This window comes from Eschrichtius robustus, chromosome 14 (assembly GCF_028021215.1).
Source record: "Eschrichtius robustus isolate mEscRob2 chromosome 14, mEscRob2.pri, whole genome shotgun sequence".
NCBI lineage: Eukaryota > Metazoa > Chordata > Mammalia > Artiodactyla > Eschrichtiidae > Eschrichtius > Eschrichtius robustus.
In genome coordinates this window covers 46,504,076-46,526,553 of record NC_090837.1, presented here as the reverse complement: position 1 = coordinate 46,526,553, position 22,478 = coordinate 46,504,076, and positions in this window count along the sequence as shown.

Sequence of the window (22,478 nt, the reverse complement as noted above, 5' to 3'; positions counted from 1 at the left end):
TCAATTAGTGAACAAAATTCTTTTAGAATAATTTTAGGATCAGTTGTTCATTTCTTCTTTATTGTCTTTTCACAGTTTATGAAATGTATCATTCAGTGGGTTACATTAATTATCCATGATAATGTTGTTATCATTAATAACAACATTCTTTGGTTTATGAAATCTTTAATTCTTGGTGGTTAAGTGCAATTGATGAATATTGAAATATATGCTAAAATACTTGATTCAACTTTAAAATGAGACTTTAAACCCATCTTACTGACTTCCTATCCCTAGGGCTCCATCTGTTTCATAAGCAATGATATTGGAGAGGAAATTTTTCATGTAAACTGATATATAAAGGTTATACAAATTTTCAACAAGTATAAATACTTGTTGCTAGGGTGTCAGCTCAGGTTCTTCAAGAGGCAGACACCAAGGCAGGATTAGACATTTAAAAGTTTTTTGGAGGAAATGCCTATGAAGAACAAAGGGAAGGAAACAGAAGAAGACAAGGAGTGTCTTCAGAATGCAGCACAGGTCTGACACCTGTGAAAGGAGAGAGGAAAAGAAGGAGGGCTGGGAATAAAGAACCTTGGACTACAGAGCAGTTTTAAGAAAAATCAGAATAGGCAGATGGGAGATCCTCAAGCTAAAGTCACCCACTACAGGAACCGACTGCCCTGTTAGAATGGACTTGTGCTGGTACCTCCACTGTACTCACTGGAACAGCCCACAGGAAGCGTGGCCTCAGTATGAATACAATGGTAGATCCAGAGGGTAGATAAGTCCAGCTGACACCAGTGAATGTCGCCCCCTGTAGCAGATCTAAGCAGCATATTTCCATAGCTGCCAAGTTAGCAATTCTGAAAGTCACATTTCCTCTATGGTTTTTTAATCAATGATAAACCATACATCTCCAAGCAGTAGAACTTTATTTTTATGAGGATACTTTCATTCACTTCTAAAGAAAAGATGCTTATCTGCTGTTCATTACAGAGATGGATTTTTTTTTTTTAACTTTCACTATCGTATAGATTCTTCTTCAATCATTTTCACTGCTTAATTCAATAGAAGAAAATAATTTGATTTGGGTTTTTCTCCTTCCTTAAACTAATGACCTGCTGAAGCTGATAAATTTATTTTTTTCTCCAATATTTTTTAGCTTTTGACATTTTTCTATCAGTTTGCTATTCTTTAAGAAACAAGTGTTTTATTATTCTGATTGGAATATTTATAAGCATTCCAGGGACAGTATTATAGCCTCGGACATTACTTTAAATGCTGGAAGTATAATTTTGTCAGACACAATGGTATTTTTTTTTGTAAAATGTACACTTAATTTTGACCATTCCATAGTGTAATTAAAAAAAGAAAAAGTGTTGGCAGAGTAATTCATAACTGTGGATTTGTGGGCAAAGCTATAAAACTCAACTTCAAATTTCAACTAAATATTGTCAACATTTTGCGTTTATTTGGCATTTTGAGATGAGAACTAATTAAACACACACACACACACGTATAATATACACACGTGTGTATATAATTATCTTGTCTATATAAATTCATATTTTATCATGAATACAACACCCACAAACTTACATTGATAGGTATCTTTAAATGGTGAATCAAACACCACCATTGGTAATTTAATTTCTCTAAATGTTAAACAACTCTTGGTAATGTTCTAAAGAGAACAGTGTTAAAAATCTCCTTAAATTTCCAGTTATATGACTGTAGAATTTAATGCCTTCTAAAATCATGCAAAAATAAGTTCAGAAAGTCATAAGTACATTTTTGACCCATGAAGTTCCAGTAAGACATTTAAAATCCGTGGGACAGAGGTAGTTCCTTACTGTGTAGAAAAACTATCCCTTATGTTGCAAAGTGTCTCCCATTCATGGCTCCTTCAAACGATTCCAGCAATGCCCCTCAGTCGTGATAGTCACAAGTATCCTTACTTTTGTCCAAAATATCCCAGGAAATGCCTTCTGAGGCAAGAGTCCTGTGAAGTACAGAACTTTTTCTATGTTAAAGAGAGTATGTGAGCTAAAGCATTTCCCCTGGACTACTCAACTGCTTTTCTAAAATAATGATGAATAGGTACTTTAAATGTATTTGTTTGAAGGGCCATCAATTCATTGTCCTGTCAGAACACTTGAACTGTTTTTGGCTCTGATCTGTTTTCTATAAAGCCTGGAAAAAAGAGTGAAGGGAATTGCTCAGTATATACCCAGGACCCCAGAATTTCAAGTTCAGGTAGGCCTTTAAGAAAGTTGATCCTATAAAGAAAAATAAGCAATAATTTCTGCCCTGAATTCTTGTGGTCCAGAGCATAAGCGTCTGCAAGCTACAACAGGTTTGTCAGGTCTCCCCTGTAGGACTCTGCTGGGAACAACAGGACTGGGCACTGGACTTCTTGTGTTTTGTCAGTCTTGCCTGAGAAGGAGTAGATAATTATTTCCTTGTCATAATTTTCAACATTTATTCCTAAGAACAAATTATAGCCAAGTAAAAATGGAATCATAAAAAAGATATAATTAAGAAACAAGAGGAAATAAAGAATTTTTTTTTAAGTTTGCTGTTTTACCCAGAGACCAGATCCCAGTTTATTTCCTTGCCCTGAGCAGAAAACACTGATTTTCCTAAGTATAGCCTGATCTTGTGCAGCCTAGACAGTCTATTTGGCATGGTTCTTAGAAGCCTCTCCCCCATGCCATCCTTAATTTACCTCTATGGTTGACCAGTCCTCTTGGAAATATCTTATTTCAGACCTTACTTGAGGTTGTTTTGCTGTTAATGTCCCTTCTCAGTCACTGAAATATTAATCTCCCTGTCACTGAAAGAGACATTCTTCTTGGGATTATCAGTTTAAATGTGATGCTGACAAATGTCATCATTAGGTCTACGGATACCATAAATTACTAAGTTTTCTGTAGAAATGAATGCAAATATTAATTTTTTTCTGAATTTATAGTGGTTAGAGCAAAAATCTCAGTATACACACATCTGGGTTGGAATCCCGGCTCTAGCAGATTCTGACTTTAATATTTGCTGGATGAGTAACCGGAAATCAGTTCTGTGACCTCTTTATGCCTTCAGTTGCCTTACTGGTAAAATGAGGAAAATGTGTCATATTATGAGATTGTTTGAATGATGAAATGAGATGTTTATAGCAATAGCTTAGTGCTTGGCCTAGAGTTAGAGTTCAATAATATTAATTACAGTAAAAGTATTAAAATGATAACATTTTTCTTTATACTTTGTGGAGTAGTTAGTATGAATAATAAGTGATCCAACAATATTTCAGAGGTTTTAAAACATAGAGTTGATTTCCCTCTCACTTAACAGTTCAGGAATGGTGATCTGCATCAACAAGTGGCAGTCATTTGATGGCAGCTCTTCCAACTTTATAACATGGCTTTTAAATTCTCTCTGATCATCACCATGCAAGCCCCATGAAGTGGGGGTTGGATGGAGGAATGTAAAAGAAGCATGATGCCATTCTTAAATGCACTGAGCAGAAATGGGACATACAGTTTTCAATCATTTTCTACTGGTGAGACCTTGATCACGTGCTCACCTATCTGCAAATGTGGCTGACTGGTCAATCATGTCACAGCTATAGTTACTATGGGCAAAGGAGAGAATAGATTTTTGTGGATGGACAATCTCCCACCATGACTTTCTTTAAATCAACAATGCAATAGTTTTTTCTCCATATTTCAAAACAATGCAATAGTCTTTTCTCCATATTTCATATGGTAAGGATTCTCTCTACTACCAGGGAGTAAAAATATGGGAAGTGGGTTTTTACTTGAGCCTCTAGGACACTGTTTCTTAAACTTAGAGCCAATATGCAACTGTAACCCAACCTCCTGGAGAACTTGTTAAAATTGTAGATTCCAGGCCTCTGGATGACCCATTGATCAACCTCTCAGGGGCATGACCTAGAAATTTATTAACTTTTATCAAGTAAGGTGGGTGTTCCTTACATGCATTCAATTTGAGAACTGCTGCCATAAAATCTAAGATGATACTTCATTTTTAAAGTCACAGGTGACCAAATTTCAATTCTTCAAAGACTGCTATTTGTTCTTTAACATGATAGGAGTAAAAATTTAAAACACAGAAAACAAAAAAAAACAATTCATGGTGATTCTCTCTCCATGATGAATCTTTTTATTTTTTAAATGACATTGCTGTTCTTCATATGAAAGACAGACAGTGATGAATTAGTTTCAGTAGAAATTACATCATTTGGTGTCTTACTTTCTATGACCATCTCAATCCAGAATTATAATATTGTGAATAAAATTATCATTAAGAGATATGAGAAGTTGGTTCTTATTAAGGGAAACTTTGATTTTTTCCAATAATCATATATTTTCTTCAATGATCAAAATTTATTTTATGACCTTGATTTAAATCACTACTAAATATCTTATTTTAAACAATTCAACTTTATAGGGAAAATATCCTTTAAAATAAAACTCTAAACGATTAAATATTTTACATAACTTATTTCATTCATTAGGGTATTGTTTTATAACCTATATCTTCAAATATAGTCTTTAAATTTTTTCAGTTGTTGTACGTTATTGTATAACAATATTGTTATATGTTATTGTTAAAACGACACCATTTTAGTACAGTGGTTTTATGTGTTCCTTGATATCCTAAATGATTTTATTTTGTTATATATTTGGTTTCAGGCTTTCAAAAATGCTATTTCTGTTTTTGAAAGTATTTTCTTAACATTCACGATTTGCCTGGAAAATCTCTCATCTTACACTGAGCTAGCAAAAGATTAGGCTTTCCCATTTTTTTTTTTTTTAACATAAAGATCAAGGTTTCTCCAAACTTGGTGTGACCTTTTTCACTTTTGATGTTTTTTATATGCCTAAGGCCAGTGAGTTTCATATTTCAGTTTCCACAGAGAGCTCAGATCTGTGAGAATTAGCAAGGGATTAAAGTGTTATTTTCTCCCCTGTGCTCTTGCTTCTGGCTAGTGTGCTCTTTCTTTTACTGCATAAAGTTTTCAGGAGATTTTTAAAAAATTCACTATTCTTTATTATGTCTTCTATTTTTCTAATATTCTTGTCAGATTTTCTTGACATTACTTTGGCCAACAATGCCATCAATGTTGGCTTTATTTCCCTGTAAATAGATTTGGATGATTTTGAAGAAGAGATAGAATGTGAAGCTGTAAACCAAATTCATGTTTACCTGCCACAAAAATTTGAACTAGGAATGAATTTCTCACCTCTCATTAAAGAAAACAAATGAAATGTAGCTTAGTGGATATTGAGTATGATTACTGGGTACTGGGTTTGTTAGAAAGCAATCAACGTTTTGACATGTTACCAGGTTAAGTGAATTTCCCCACTCATTATTTACAGGGGCAAGGCACAATCACATACTTAAATGTATCTGTCTATGCTCAAATAAGAAAAGTCAAATTTTCATATTATGAATAGAATATAATAGGTAATTCTGAATTCTTGAGTATAATTTTTTTCTTTTACAGTGACAGTTATGATTAAATCAAAACAGTCCTACTGAAAGAACTCATTTTAAGTCTCAAAAGATCTTATTTTTAAAACTTTAAGGATGCTTACATGGTATAAAATGTGAGATTCTGCTTATTGAGTTCATTATAAATAAAATAATTAATTGGTTGTAAATAAATGGTTAATCACCAAAATGCCTTTGTATTCTTGATTCTAGAGCTTATAGATAAGCTGAAACATTAACAAAGGGATAGACTTATGATCTGTGTGATGGAGAAGAAAAAAATTGACTATATTGTTGAGCCTTTCCTGAAATTTCATTGAATTTTAACTTTTATATAAATATTGCTCCCCACTCTGACATTAACTCTTGATACTGTGTTGATTCTAAGACCAAATCTAATCTACAAATCTAACAGGAAATGCCATCCAGCATTTCATGAAGTAAATGTGGGAAAAGAATTAGCCTCTATTCCTCCATCTCTTGAGAGACAAAAAAATATGAGGCACTATACTAAGGCTCCTGTGTACACTATCTCATTTAATTACATTGCTTTTATACCCCTCTTTTATAAATGAGGAGCCTGACCCAAGGGATGAAATTATCTGTCCGAGACAAACATAGTAAATAAAGAGAGGAACCAGGAGATGCAAGCACAAATCCGACCATGAAAGACTGGGCTGAAGTCTAGACCTACTGATTTTATATCCCAGGGACACTTGGGATTTATTTCACATTAAACCCAGGTGGGCCTGGAAAGTCTTATTTACATAGATAATAGGAATGATGGGAATGAATATTCCAGGGGTAAGATATCCTTATGCTGGTAATTATACCATCTAGTGTTGTTTACAGCTCACTTTTGGCCACAGCTTACCCCACTGGCACGTATCAGAATTTCCATAAACCTTTAGGAACAGTTGGATCCAGCCACAAGGCTATCAAGGCCCCTTGAGAAGGGTGCAGGCTGAACTTCCCAAAAGACCTGACAAGGTCTTTACAGTAGTCTGTGACACATTCCTTGTGATCCAAGGCCAAAAAAAAGTGCACATCTGACTGTATGTTGTATACATCCTAGTCTTTGAAAAAAAAATATTGTAGTCTTCAAGGAAGGTTTATTTATTTAGCCTTGACATCTTTCCACCAATCAAAGACTCTTGTGATAATTGCTAAAACACCAGCACCAACACTCTTCCCACTTAGGCTATTTCTCACTTAGGCATGCTTCTGTGATAGTATACAAGTGTTAATTTACTTACTTAGGCACTTTGGCATGAGCCAGTTTCCACCTGAGATTTCCCATTCTGTGATAACACAGAGTATATTGATTGAAGCAAACTCTCAACCAAAAAGTGAATCGTGTGTGCCTTTAAATACCTTTAAAATGCAGGCATATTATTTTTACTCTATCATTAAATACCATAATTATCAGCATCAACCATAAATAAATTGAACTCTCTTTCTGGCAGAATGATTCCATGTTTTTACTTAAAAATAAAATTAACAGACAATCTCTCTTGAGTGCCTACAATTAATTTGGAGAGACAGAGTGTGCAGATAAAATACGTTGTACTCTAAAAATAATAACTGTGAGGCTAAAATATTTTATAGACACAAAGAAAGATAAACATTTAGGGATGTATAATACTTTCCTAATATTGAAAGTTGCCAGTAAAAAACTCAGGGGACCTGGATGGAGCAAGCAAAATGGTCGTTTCCAAAAAACTGTGAACACGATGCTCTTTTAATGAATTATCAAATGGTTGTAGATATTATCACAAATTCTCTTTAGCCTTAACATATGTGCTGAACAGTAAACAAAAGCAACTTATTTTGAAAAAAAGATATTAAGTTTTATCCGTTTAAAATTTCAACTCTGACAGTTCTAAAGATAACAGTTCCCTTAGATCTAATGAACATTATCTCCATATGTTTTAGGCACTTATTTGGAGCAAAATCTCATTAGGCAGTGAGAAAAAATTAGCCCCTTATAAAATTACACATCTAAGAGAATTGACAGCTTTTTTTTTTTTGATAGTGCCAGCATTTGTCAGAAGGAGAGGAACAGACAGACCCCGAGTCACAAAACATGGTGTGTTTGGTATTATAACAGTGCCAGGTTAACTAGGCATTTCTGTCAGTTTGGAAAGTCCAGGATCTCAGTATCACAGACTCTCCTTCTAGGGCTAACTGGATAAAAAACTGACATTCTTTTAAATTTAGGAATATTTTAGTGACTCGGTGGCGAGCTATAAAATGACTTCAGTTGAATGGGCTTGACAGGAATCTGACAAAATCTTGTTATTAAAGTAAGGTTAATTTTGAGTTTTTTTTTTTTTTAATAAAAAGCTCACAGTAATTTAACATGAAAATTATCAACCATCTTGGTTTGTAAGTTAGGCCTGGTTTATTCTATATTATTTCATTTTCATATACAATGTTTATTATCTCTGTAGGCACTTTTACAATTTATGTTTCTCTTATATGTTCAATTAGACTTTTAAAACTGAGGAACTAGAAATGTTAACTTTTTTCTTAAGTTATTAACTTATAATACAACCAGCAGATAACTAGAAACACATTCATTTAAACAAATGGGGATTTACATTTTCTCACCTAACCAATAGTCTTGAGGCAGGAGTTGCACAACCAGCCATACAGCTGCCAACAATGTCACAGACAGTTATATTCTTTTGTTCTCATGTTTATTTCCTCACATATGCAAATTGTTGCTATAGCTCCAGCCATCATGTCCACTTTCAAGGCAGGATGAAGGGCAAGCAGGGCTGTGCTGGAACATCTGTCTCCTTTATCAGAATTTAACCGGCAAACTTCTCAGTGTACTCAGCTGGCCAGGACTAAACCGTATGGCAACTGCTAGTTTCTAAAGAGGGTTGGAAATTGGGGACTAAGTGAGATTTTATTGGTTGATCATTGGATTATATTATTTTATTAGCAGGGAAGTCAGAAAAGGACACTGTCTGTCAAATACATACTCATTGTAATAAAAAAGCAATGACAATAAAATCTATACAGTAAAGACTAAAGATGGGAAGTGCTTGTTCTTTTCCTTCAATTCAAATCCAGAATGAAACCTTATTATTGCTTTGCTTTTTTAAAAAAAATTAATTTAAATTAATTTTTCTTAATTTAACTTTAATTTTTTAAAAAAGTGTTTTTTTCAGTTTTCCTCTTACATTAAAATTACACATGTATTGTAACTGTAATCATTTTTATATATCAATCAAAAAATCAAACAAGTAAAGAGCAAATATATATATATTTGCTCTAATTTGCTCTTTACTTTTTTGACTGCCTCATGGGCCCCTACTACCCTTTGTACCTGATGACTCTGAGATTAGAGTTTCTTCAGGCCTCAGTACGGAGGGAGGACATTCATCTATGCAGCAGTTCTTGCCTACACTTGTTTTTGGATTGTGGTTTCTCTGATCTGTTTCCAGTATCATTTTAAAACCACTTTTTGAAAATAGAAATTTCCCCAAGTTTCTAATAAGCTAAAGAACTCTTTCTTATTTTCCAGGATTGTCATATATTAATTCTTTAAAGTATTGTTCCTATCACTTCAATGGCATATGGGTGGGATGGGTGATAAACACATGCATTTATCATTGGAAATAGAAGTTCCTTCTATTGATATAATTCTCAATAGTTCCTTATTCAGTTGAACTTTGCAAGTTTATTAAGTATGCATCAAGATCAAAGCATAGTGCTGGTTCTTAAGGCATACATGCAGATGACTAATACACCCTTTTTGACAGAAGAGGAACATTCAGTCTAAAAAAGGATCCAGGAAGAAATGAGTCTTATGTACTATTTACAGCGCTATTAAAGCAACTATTAATAGAACACTAATGGTAGACAGGAAAATCTCATGTGGCCGAAAAGTCTCAATCTAAGAAAAAGGTGTAATAATGAGAGGTAGAATGCCCCCAGAGGAATACAAAGCATATATTCTAGGTGTGTAAAATAGAGTAGATAACAAAGTCAATAATCCCTGGGAATCAGACAAAAAAGGTGCCCTCTGGCAACAAGTCAAACATGTATAATTATTTTGTGGGTTGTAACAAATTTTCTATGTGAATGCAGAAGTCATTGAGAAAGACGGCAGGAGGGAGATGAGAGTGAAAATTTTAATAAGGAAGTAGAAGTGAATTTTGGGTTGCAGTAAGCCATAGTAAATAGTGATTGAACAGAAACAAGAGTATAAGCTTCAAAATATGAAAGCAGAAGACTAGGATGAAGAGAACTGGTACAGAGTTGGTTATCAAGTCTGCAGAAAGAAAAGATGGTCTAAGACTATTCTTCTAGATGGCCAAGTGCCATTAATTGTATACTATGGAAACCCAAATCAATTTTTATCCATTTCAAGCATAATCCTCAATATGCAAATGCAATTTAGTAACTGAATTAGTAGCACTGATCTCAGGTAAATTATCTTAGCTGCTTCCAAAAAGTTCTAAAATTCATGCATTAAAATAATTTGCCTAGAGCTGCACATCATGTCAACAACAGATCCAAGGTGAAAATTCACCTATAGTTCTACTAGACAAAGTTGAGTAAAATATACATGCACGTTGTGTGTATACATGTCTGTGTGTATATGCATGTAATATGTATGTGCTTTTTCTGCATTTGATTTCATGTATTTTACTTAATGTATATAAATTGAAAAAAATGATTATGCTAATTAATGATGAATATATGCAAACAAAATAGGAGCAATGGCAAAATGAGTCTGTCTCCATTGCTGAAAATGCATTTCATCACCTGAGACTCAGTTTTTTTTGTTTTTTGTTTTGTTTTTTTAATTAATTAATTATTTTTTTTTTTTTTTATGGCTATGTTGGGTCCTCGTCTCTGTGCGAGGGCCCTCCCTAGCCGCGGCAAGCGGGGGCCACTCTCCATCGCGGTGCGCGGGCCTCTCACCATCGTGGCCTCTCTTGTTGCGGAGCACAGGCTCCAGACGCGCAGGCCCAGCAGTTGTGGCCCACGGGCCCAGCCACTCCGCGGCACGTGGGATCTTCCCGGACCGGGGCACGAACCCGTGTCCCCCGCACTGGCAGGCGGACTCCCAACCACTGCGCCACCAGGGAAGCCCGAGACTCAGTTTTAATTGCTCCCTTAGGGAGAGTATGATAAGCAGTTATTTACCTGGCTGAAATGAATACTGTGGCAAATCACAGTTTTCACTATTCCCTCTACAGCTTACACTCCCTTTGTGGTCACTGATGGCTCCCAATTTCATTTACTTACTAGATTTGTTTGCTGATGCACGGCAAGCAACAATTTCTAAACAGATGAATACTGAATTGAAATTGCTCAATTACTAAAGTTTTATTTTTGTGATATTTATAAATGTTTGGCTATGGCTGCAAGTAAAATGACTTTTAGATTTTGCACAGGTGAAGAGCTTTAGTGGGTTATTGCTGTATTGAAATACTTTGTGGTGTCTTGTGGAAAATAGCAGCATGTCTATCTGCAAGCAGAATGAGAGCAGCAGAAAACAGCAATCTTGGGGTAAGTGATACTGATCAGACCAACCTCTCTCACTACACATCCCCAGCTCACAGTTCTGACTGCTGTGAGATTTCAAGTGATGAAGCTGTTAAATGTTTGAGTTCTTCAGAGAAAAAGTATAATTTATTGAATTAGTCCTACATGTTGCAAATTAATAGAAATATTTAATCACCTTGAATTCAGTATTTCTAGACATTCATTTATTAGTGGAATTTCAGAAAAGACATGGGACTTTTTCTGTATAGAAGCTTCTTTAGTTATTCCTATACATTATACAAGGAAACCCAAATCATTGCTATCTTATTCTTTCAACAGAGTGTGCAGCTAAGCAAACAATTGACAATGTCAGGAATTTCAGGTACTTACAGTAAAGAATAAAAACTTCTCATTATAGTAATAGTTTCTAATCTCTTAAGTAATAGTATTTACGAAAATTCAGCACCTGATTAAAAAGAGGAAAAAAAAGATGTTCACATGTCAAGAAAAAAAAATAGGGGGCCTTTTTCAGAATCAATATGTATAAAATGTCTGGTTACAACTGATATACACATTTTTGTGAACACCAAAAATGTGTGCCAATTATCAAAAATACCAAGTATTTGCAAAAAATAGACTGCTTGGCAAATATGTGTTAGGAGTGCAAAGACAGACAGAATGAGGAGAAAAGAGAAGTTCATCGATGTAACCTACAAGCAGGCTGGGCAAAGGATACCTCATGAGAGACTCAGAAGCCAATAGAAAAGTATTTCATTGTTATCTAGTGCAGAAATCCAGCTGGGTCATCATCCCTGGGATCTTTGGCTGATTTTGGGACAAACAATATACTCCAGGATAAAAATGTGGGGTATGATAGACAGCAGTAAATCTTTGCCATAGACTTTTATTAGGAAGATATTAGGGAGATTCCCAAATCCAGTTTGTTCCAGGAAATGAGTAGGTTGGATATACAAGATCAAATATTGGTCCACAGTCAGGATGTTTTCACAAAATTCATAAAGTAAATGTAGATTAATCACCAGGACCAGATGGTATCTACTACCTGAGGGTTTTAAGGAACTCTAGGATGAAACTGAGAAACTGTTGGCCATGTGCAACCAATCATTACAAAGAAACACTGTGCCAGAAGACTATTTGTTTGCAAATTTAACTTTTTTAGAGGGTGTTTCCGGGAACTACAGTCTGTGAGTTTATTTTAGTAAGAGACAAAAATAGTGCATCTAAAAAAATAACAGTCATTACGTACCTTCAAAATGTCTATTCTTTTTATTTAAAAAAGAGATTCCAAAGGTCACTCATCTTTAAAATTACTCTCCATGAATTTTATATTCAATTACATAAAATTTACCTTTGTTTGAAAATTGAATTATAATACTAAATATAAGTATGTGTGCATGTGTCTGTATGTATCTTTCTCTCTCTATCTATAAACACATATATATATAAATATATATTGGACCCTCAGCCATGCCTGGCAACTCTATATATTTTCTTTATTAGTGCACTTTCTAAATCTTCATAACCTCTTACTCTGCCTAATCTCAGCTGATGTAATTCCTTCTTATTTTATGGGACAAAAAGAAGTAATGAAAAAAGAATTTATATATTTTCTCACTAAATATTTACCAGTATATATAATGTTATAATGAAAAATATATATGTAAAGTTATACATAAGTTTATAAAAGTAATATATAAAATATATCTAATATAATAAAATTTAAAAATCAACAATAATTTACAGATAAAAGATAATTTATAAATAAACTGTACAGTACAAGTAAGAATAAAGAAGGAGAAATGGTTACCAATTTGCTTGTTGACAAAAAATATTTTCTTCTTCCATTATCTCTCTCTTTCTTTTCAAACTCATTAGACGCTGGGAATAATTGTGTGGTATTTTTCAGCTACATAGTGTTAAAAACTAACACTATTCAATCTCCTGTGCCTCTTTTACAAAAATATCACAAAAACTATGTTGCTTTGTGGATGAAGGTGAAAAAGAACATTTCTTTAAGCAATTCATATGGTTGTTTCAAGTTTTGGCTACGGAATAGTTCTAAGGCAAAACGGAATAACACAAGGACAGGGAGCCTGATTTTAGTTTACTTTCTACCTAATGCTATGGATGTAGCAGGACTTGAATGCATTATTTTAATGAATTGGTGTTGAGACCATAAGTTCTTGATATTGATGTCTGTGAATCTGGAGGAAGGCTCACATCCTGATTGTTACTCAGTCAGAGTCAAAGGCGGGGGTCCAACAGCTAGGAAGAGCCAGATGGGAAGAGATAAATGTGAGACTTAAGGTTCATTCCAAATGCAGTAACTACCAAAGAGCAGTCATTAGTCCACAAGCCAATCATTAAGACAAACAAATGCTATGCCAAAGGCAAAAGGTGAAGAGTCAAGAACAAGGACTGGTTGTTAGAATGGTATAGAAATGAGTACAACTTATACGATGAGCATAAATGTAAAAGGAAACCTGGAAACTATTTTCTATTGCAAGTATTTACCTTACCAATTATTTGAACCTTAATTCTCATTGCACATTTAATTAGCTTCTGCTTTTCTGAATCCAACAGGCCATTCAGGATGAATCTTTTATTGGAGATATTTTTACTAAATCTCTTCATGTTGATTCATCTTTGTACCAAGAGAGGTACAGTCTACTGGTCCTCTACCACGCATATTCAGCTACATGATTATTATTCACTTGAAACAATACTGTCTACATGACTACACAGCTCCAGGCCTTGTGACAGGCACTAGAGGGGGAAAGTTAAGATGTACTACTCATTAGTGTATGTGTTATACAGCTGAGAATCTTTAAGAAATATATTAAATACCACGTGTAAACTGCACAGAGCATTTCAAAGGCACAAGTTATAAAAGCACAAAAGCACAGCCCTAGATCAGGGGGATTCAGGGGAAGTCTTTCTAGAAGAGATGATACATGATAAGTCTTAAAGAATGAGTTGGATACAGCCAAGGGAACAGTTAGGAGAAGGTAGCTGGCAGATGGAAGATCACAAAGTCTCTGTCACCTTGGTAGGAAATTATAAGCAATTCAGTATTGTTAGTGAAAGAAAATAAAGACAGGGAATTACAGCAGGTGAAGCTGAGAGGCAGGCAATAATCAGACCACGAAAGGCCTGAAATGTCAAGTTACAAATTTGGGGCTTTATCTTGAAGGTCGTGTTCACATTCATATTTCAAAAAAACAGGAGTCAGTGTGACAAATAATGTGGTGATAAGGGCAAAACAGCAAATGAGAAGTTCATTGTCATAGTCCAAACAAAATGTGATAGGACTGGAACTAGGATAATGGTAAATTGGTGGAATGAGCGTATTCAGGTAGTTCTTGCTATTCTGGCCCAAGATCTGAGATAGGAATTACTGACGGAGGAGAGGTTCAAGTGAGATTTTGAGTTCATCTAAGTATATGTTGACTTTGAGTTGCCTCTAGACCATCCAAAGGATATATTCAGTAGGCCCTTAGATATCAGATCTAATGGTGAAAAGATCAGGATTGGGTGGGCCGACTCACCAATATGCCAAATTGATGAACCCAGGATAAATCTGGTCAAGAGCCAATGTACAGACAGAAACATACTCTACTACGGGAAGGTTTAAATGCAACTGAGCAGACATAAACCAGTTAAAAATATATAAAAAGTAAAAGCTGGGACTGTTTTAAAATAGAGGGTGTTAATGGAAATTTTGAGGTATAGCAAGGCCAACAGATCAGGAGATGCTTATCACTGAAAAGATATTTGTTACTCACAGTTCCTAGGCGAAGGGAACGCTCATTTTGTGGGGGGCTCAGATGGATCTGTCACAAGATAGAAGGAGAGGGGAAATGTCAGCAAGAGGCTTTAGTGTGGTTTTGTGAGAAGGAATAGGAAAGGCTGGGTAAGCAGGCTTAGGACTGGCTAGACTGAATAATTTCAGTGGGCACTGGGGCATAGGGACATTCTATTGTCTGGAATTTTGCCCTGGGTGATTGGAGCAAGTAGATAATGACCCACAGTGTGAGACAGTCTGATAGGGGTGATGGTTGGGGGTGTAGCCTCTGGACCGGTTGGTTTGTATGTGAAAGGCGTGCTCGCAGGAGGAGGACTCCTTGCAAAGAGGGAGGGTAATGAAGGAGGCGAGGCCAAGGCAAGGTGACTCAGGCGCATTATCATGTTGTCTGGAACAAAGAGTGTTGGACATTTGAATAATGGGTAGATGTTAAAGCATGAAGTCTACAGAAGCTAGAAACATGGTTAAGACAAGGACTCAAGGCGTGAAGGCGAGGGGAGCTAGTTTCTAGAGAAGACGTTGAATGTACAAGAAGATTCACAAATCAAAGAAACAGGCTAATATAAACAATAATGTCTGCTATATGCCAGGCACTGAGCGGCGTGCCAAAGAGTAACTTCTGCAAATGATAGAGAATACAGTGCCAAACACAAGAAGCACATAGGACATGGTGGTTATTTCAGGCTTTTCTTCCTGGCCTCTAGGAAAGAAAGTTGCAGAATTCCCAATACTTCTTCCCCTAACCACAGAAATACTTAGTTAGCATATTTCTTAGCCTAGAAGGGGACACATTTAATTAGAAACATGATGAAGTCGCTAACAAAGGGTGATACATTAAGAAATGTTTCAGGGAGCTTCCAAAAGAAAAACTGATAGCCTTCGGATAAGTTTGTTTATTCAGGTATTTAAATGATGTTCATCATTGCAGCATCTGGGTGTTTCATATCTCAGAAAACCATCATTACTGAAAAAGAGGTAATTTCAATAGCAGAAAGCAAAATAATAGAACTGAATTGTTGCCTGCAGGACTGAATGACCCAAAAACAACAGAAATTTTGAATAATTACACTGAAGAATAAAAGAGGAAGGTAAAAAAATTAAGCAAAATAGGGAAACACTGAGTTTAATGCTCTTAACTGGTTACCAGTTTACGGTCCTGACAGATTATTTCTGAGTGTGAAAACAGAACAAACTTTACTTACTCATCTCTCATAATCTCTGCTTGGAGCCATGTAATGCCTGCTGTTTTTTCATAACTGTGGGTTTGTAGATTCAAACGTTTAAAATGGTTTATTCTTTTATCAAAAACAATCAATCAAACAATTTATTCGCTGCCAGCAGGTTGCAATTAGGTCTCATTCATTACCACATAGTTGAAGTGGTCAATACTTAGGTGTGTCCAAAACAGTTTTCAACAAACATGAAAGATACCAACTCCTTATTAAAAAAGTGAGACTTAAACTGAATTAAACAAATGCTCTGAACAAAGAAGCTTTAAAAATCAATTTCTCTTTCCAATCCTTAAAAAAAAAAAAATTCTAAGAGTATTTAAGGCAGAGTCTTTTTAGCTATGTTGTGAGAAACACCCGTATTTTGGATCAGTGATAAAAAAAATGAAATGTTATCACATGGTGTACCGTTAATCACTATGCTCTAATCTGTAAAACTTTGTTGGCCCATGGAAACAAGTTGCATATGAAAAGGTAAGTGATCTGGTTGTTTGATGGAAAAAGACATTGTGAATCACAATAATAAGATATACTTTAAATATTTTTCAATGTAAGCGCTTGCTTTACTTATAAACTCATCCAAACTATAATCTTAAGAGTTTTAAGACCATTTCACCATTTTTCCTCAATAAAAAAGCAACAACAACAACAGCAACAACAGAACTCTGAAACAATGTTCACTAAATTTCAACTCTCTTGGTGGTGCTTAGTGCTCCCTCGTTGGTGGAATGACTAATATTTCTTCTTGTTGCTTCTCTGTTTTGCCACATTTTATCATATTTGTTTTAAGTCTATTTTAATGAAATAAAACATTGTAAATAAATCTAAAGTGACCTGTGTCCCTCATCCCAAATTCTACCCCTTTGTACCTTCCCAGTACTACAAGCAACTTTCCAGTATGTCTTTTGACTGTGTGTGTGAGAGAGAGAGCAACATATAATAGTACTTTATGTGAGTTTCATTTAAATATTGAGCATAATACTGCAATTTCTTTTTTTTCACAATTGTCTTGCTCTCTATTGTATCAGTATATGCTAATGTAGTTAATTCCTTTTTTTCTATATATAGTATTCCATCATAGAGTTAATAACACATTTTATTTATCTGTTAGTCTGTTGATGGACATATAAAATTGTTTCCAATTATTTCTTATTACAAAAGGAGCTAAAATGGAAATCATCATATGTATATTTTTGTGCACCTGTGCACCAACTTTTAAAAATAGATTATAGGTAGAATAGAATGATTGGTTTGAAAGGGATGTAATTATAATGTTTTCACCAATTTTTCTCTTAAATTATTGTAACATTTTATACTCCCATATATAACTATGACAGTTTTCCAAAGACCCTTTTCAGTATATCATGTTATCAAATTTTTAAAAATTTTGCCCGTATGAATAAGAGATATTATTTTCTTTGTAAGCTGGTACTTCTCATATTGTTGAAAATGTTTTGGTATATTCTGATACTTTTATTGGACTCTTGGGTTCCTCTCCAGTGAATTGCTTATCACTGAATCTTTTCATTCTTTTCCTACTAGGATGTATGTGTTCTTTCTTATTGAATTCAGAAATGCAATTAGATAATAATTATCTGCTACAAAGTGGCATATATTGTCTCCTAGTCAACCCTAGCTTATCTTTTAACTTGGTTTATGATGATGTTAGTCATGCGGAAGTTCATAGTTTTGATAGTCAAATTCATCAACCTTTATTTTATAAGATGTGTTTATGTATTCGATTTAAAAATTCTTTCACTATCATATATCAGATATTTTACCTTCTCCTACAACTTTCTTGTGATATTTCTAAATTTCAGTGTTCCTACTGAGTTATTTCCTCCATCTGGAAATACTTCATATAATGTAAGATAAGAACCAATTTTTTTCTTCCTTTATGCAACGACTATGGTTGTAACATCATTTACTTAATAGTTCTACTTTAGCCTACTGATTTGTAATGTCCCCTCTACCAAGAGAACGTGTTTTCCTGGGTCTATTTATAAGTTCTCTATTCTATTCTACTTGTGTATTATCCACTTCTGATCTTGAATCACACTTATAATAAGTTGTAATATTTGGCAAGAAGAAACCTTCCACTATTAATTTTTCCCCAGAACTATCCTAGATATTTTTGTTGCATTCTCATTAAATTTAGGATCAGTTTGTTTAAGATCTACAAGAAAACTTTGCTTTTTAGATTTTCATTGTAATTACATTGCACTGATAAATATATTTGGGACAGAATTAACTTCTCATGAACTTATTATCTACTTCTATTTATTCAGAGCTTCTTTTATGTTTTTCAATACTTCATAATCTTTTATTTCATAAAGAACTTGCACATATATACCAGCAATTTTTGCTCTTAATATTTTAGTTTATGTTGATATTGTGAATGGAGTACTTTTTCATACTATATATTTTTAGTTATTTCAGATTGTGATCTTGAATACAACACATTTGCTGCGTGTTCTTATTGGTTCTAATGATCTACAGATTGGCTTAGGTTATCCTGTAGACAGAGTCTGCAAATAACTATGAGTTTGCTTTCCTTTAAAATATTTGCGTCTCTATTTCTGTTTTTCTGTCATTTAATTGGCTAGCTACCAGAATTTTCAGTTCAATGTGAAATAATTGGGATATAGAGGTCATCTTTACTTTTGTTCAGTCTTTTATTTAAATCTTTTTAAAGTATGACTTATCTATGGGATGTATAAAGTTTTGGTACATAAACTTCATCAGGTTAAGGGAATTCCCTTACATTTGTAGTTTGATGAGAATTTAAAAGAAGAATTAATTATTAATTCTATCAAACATTCTGGTGCACCTCTTGAGATAATATTTTTTATCATCAATGTAATAAAAGAAACTTATACTGATAGCATTTTCTAATGCTAGAATATCCTTGTTCTCCTTCAGTAAACGTAAGTATTATATTAACTGATGAAGGTGCATTCAGTTTTAAAATTTTATTCAATATTTCAGCCTATACATTCAAATGTAACACTGCTCTCTAATTGTCTTTTTTTTTTTAATTCTTGCCACTTTTTTTGTGAAGTCAATGAAGGCCATAAAAAATAAATCACATGTCTCTCCTTGTATTTTTACACCTAAAAAAACTTTTTTACAAGATGAACAGTCTCTATCCTTTAAAAATTAGTAAATCTGCAAAGTGCCTAGCCTACAAATGTTTTTAACAGCATTACTGGGTTAATGATTTAATTGCTCTGATGTTCAAGTTTTTCTTTATTTTGAATAATACTTTAGTGATTTATGTTTTTCTAAAAATATTACATCCTTATCTGACCCCAAACCATTGCCACTTATCATATAAATCAGTGATTTAAAAAAATCTCTATCTGCTACTATGTCCCCTCTTTTCTAAACTATTTTGTATCTACAGTTACATTTCATCCTCTTTAAAAAAGTTTTTTTCAGTTTCTGTTAGAATATGTAAATAATGGAAATAAAGCAAATAATGTGACCCTAATTAACCCCCTAACTGAACTAACTAAAAGTCTATTTAAACGTTCTTATAAAATAGATGAGTTATTAAAATTTCATTGTGGAAATAAACAAAAACTTTCTTATTCCTAAATTACGTTACTTCCTACAAAAGATTACTCCCTGTACTATATATTTTATAGACAATATTTCATGATTTTATTTTAAATATGGCATATTTTTCTATAAAGGTCAAATACACTGGTCTATTCTGATAAATATATTCCTGTAAATAAGATTCTAATGAGATTAAGAAGATCTGCTTTTGTCTGTATTTAAGGCTATATTTTACTGCCTCATTTCAGAACTATCTCTGACAAAAATCTTTGCTCAAGATGTTACCTTTCATATTCTCTTGAATAAATGGTCTACCTATAGGAGAGACCTTCAAGATGGCAGAAGAGTAAGATGTGGAGATCACCTTCCTCCCCACAAATACATCAGAAATACATCTACATGTGGAACAACTCCTATAGAATACCTACTGAACGTTGTCAGAAGACCTCAGACTTCCCAAAAGGAAAGAAACTCCCCCACATACCTGGGTAGGGCAAAAGAAAAAAGGAAAAACAGAGACAAAAGAATAGGGACGAGACCTGCACCTCTGGGAGGGAGCTGCGAAGGAGGAAAAGTTCCCACACACTAGGACGCCCCTTCACTGGTGGAGATGGTGTGGGTGGTGGGGGGGAAGCTTCAGAGCCACAGAGGAGAGTGCAGCAACAGGGGTGCAGAGGGCAAAGCGGAGAGATTCCCGCACAGAGGATCAGTGCCGACCAGCACTCACCAGCCTGAGAGGCTTGTCTGCTCACCCGCCGGGACGGGTGGGGGCTGGGAGCTGAGGCTCCGGCTTCGGAGGTCGGATCCCAGGGAGAGGACTGGGGTTGGCGGCGTGAACACAGCCTGAAGGGGGCTAGTGCGCCACAGCTAGCTGGGAGGGATTCCGGGGAAAAGTCTGGAACTGCCTAAGAGGCAAGGGACCATTGTTTCGGGGTGCATGAGGAGAGGGGATTCAGAGCGCCGCCTAAACGAGCTCCAGAGATGGGCGCGAGGCACGGCTATCAGCGCAGACCCCAGAGACGGGCATGAAACACTAAGGCTGCTGCTGCCGCCACCAAGAAGCCTGTGTGTGAGCACAGGTCACTCTCCACACCGCCCCTCCCGGGAGCCTGTGCCGCCCGCCACTGCCAGGGTCCCGTGATCTGGGGACAACTTCCCTGGGAGAACGCAGGGCGCGCCTCAGGCTGTTGCAACGTCATGCCGGCCTCTGCCGCCACAGGCTCGCCCCGCATCCATAACCCTCCCTCCCCCCGGCCTGAGTGAGCCAGAGCCCCCGAATCAGCTGCTCCTTTAACCCCGTCCTGTCTCAGCGGGAACAGATGCCCTCAGGCGACCTACACGCAGAGGCGGGTCCAAATCCAAAGCTGAACCCCAGGAGCTGTGTGAACAAATTAGAGAAAGGGAAATCTCTCCCAGCAGCCTCAGGAGCAGCGGATTAGATCTCCACAATCAACTTGATGTACCCTGCATCTGTGGAATACCTGAAGAGACAACGAATCATACAAAAATTGAGGCGGTGGACTTTGGGAGCAACGATATATAAATATATTTTTTCCTTCTTCTCGTTTTGGGAGTGTGTATGTGTATGCTTCTTTGTGTGATTTTGTCTGTATAGCCTTGCTTTTACCATTTGTCCTAGGGTTCTGTCTGTCTTTTTATTCAGTATAGTTTTTAGTGCTTGATATCATTGGTGGATGTGTTTATTGGTTTGGTTGCTCTCCCCTTTCTTTCTTTCTTTTATTACTTTAAAAAAAATTTTAATAATAAGTTTTGTATTTTAATAAATTTCTTTCTTTCTTTTATTACTTTAAAAAAAATTTTAATAATAAGTTTTGTATTTTAATAACTTTCTTTCTTTCTTTCTCTCTCTCTCTTTCTCTCTTTCTTCTGAGACATGTGGCTGACAGGGTCTTGGTGCTCCAGCCACATGTCAGGCCTGTGCCTCTGAGGTGGGAGACCTGAGTTCAGGATATTGGTACACCAGAGACCTCCCAGCTCAACATAATATCACACGGTGAAAGCTCTCCCAGAGATCTCCGTCTCAACGCTAAGACCCAGCTCCTCAACGACCAGCAAGTTCCAGTGCTGGACACCCCATGCCAAACAACTAGCAAGACAGGAACACAACCCCACCCATTAGCAGAGAGGCTGCCTAAAATCATAATAAGGCCACGGACACCCCAAAACACACCACTGGACACTGTCCTGCCAACCAGAAAGACAAGGTCCAGCTTCATCCACAAGAACAGAGGCACTAGTCCCCTCCACCAGGAAGCCTACACAACCCACTGAACCAACCTCACCCACTGGGGGCAGACACCAAAAACAACGGGAACTATGAACCTGCAGCCTGTGAGAAGGAGACCTCAAACACAGTAAGTTAAGCAAAATGAGAAGACAGAGAAACAAACAGCAGATGAAGGAGCTAGGCAAAAACCCACCAGACCAAACAAATGAAGAGGAAATAGGCAGTGTGCCTGAAAAAGAATTCAGGGTAATGATAGTAAAGATGATCCAAAATTTTGGAAATAGAATGGAGAAAATACAAGAAACTGTTAACAAGGACCTAGAAGAACTAAAGAGCAAACAAACAATGATGAACAACACAATAAATGAAATTAAAAATACTCTAGAAGGAAGCAAAGCAGAATAACTGAGGCAGAAGAACAGATAAGTGACCTGGAAGATAAAACAGTGGAAATAACCACTGCAGAGCAGAATAAAGAGAAAAGAATGAAAAGAATTGAGGACAGTCTCAGAGACCTCTGGGACAATATTAAACGCACCAACATTCAAATTATAGGGGTCCAAGAAGAAGAATAAAAAAAGAAAAGTACTGAGAAAATATTTGA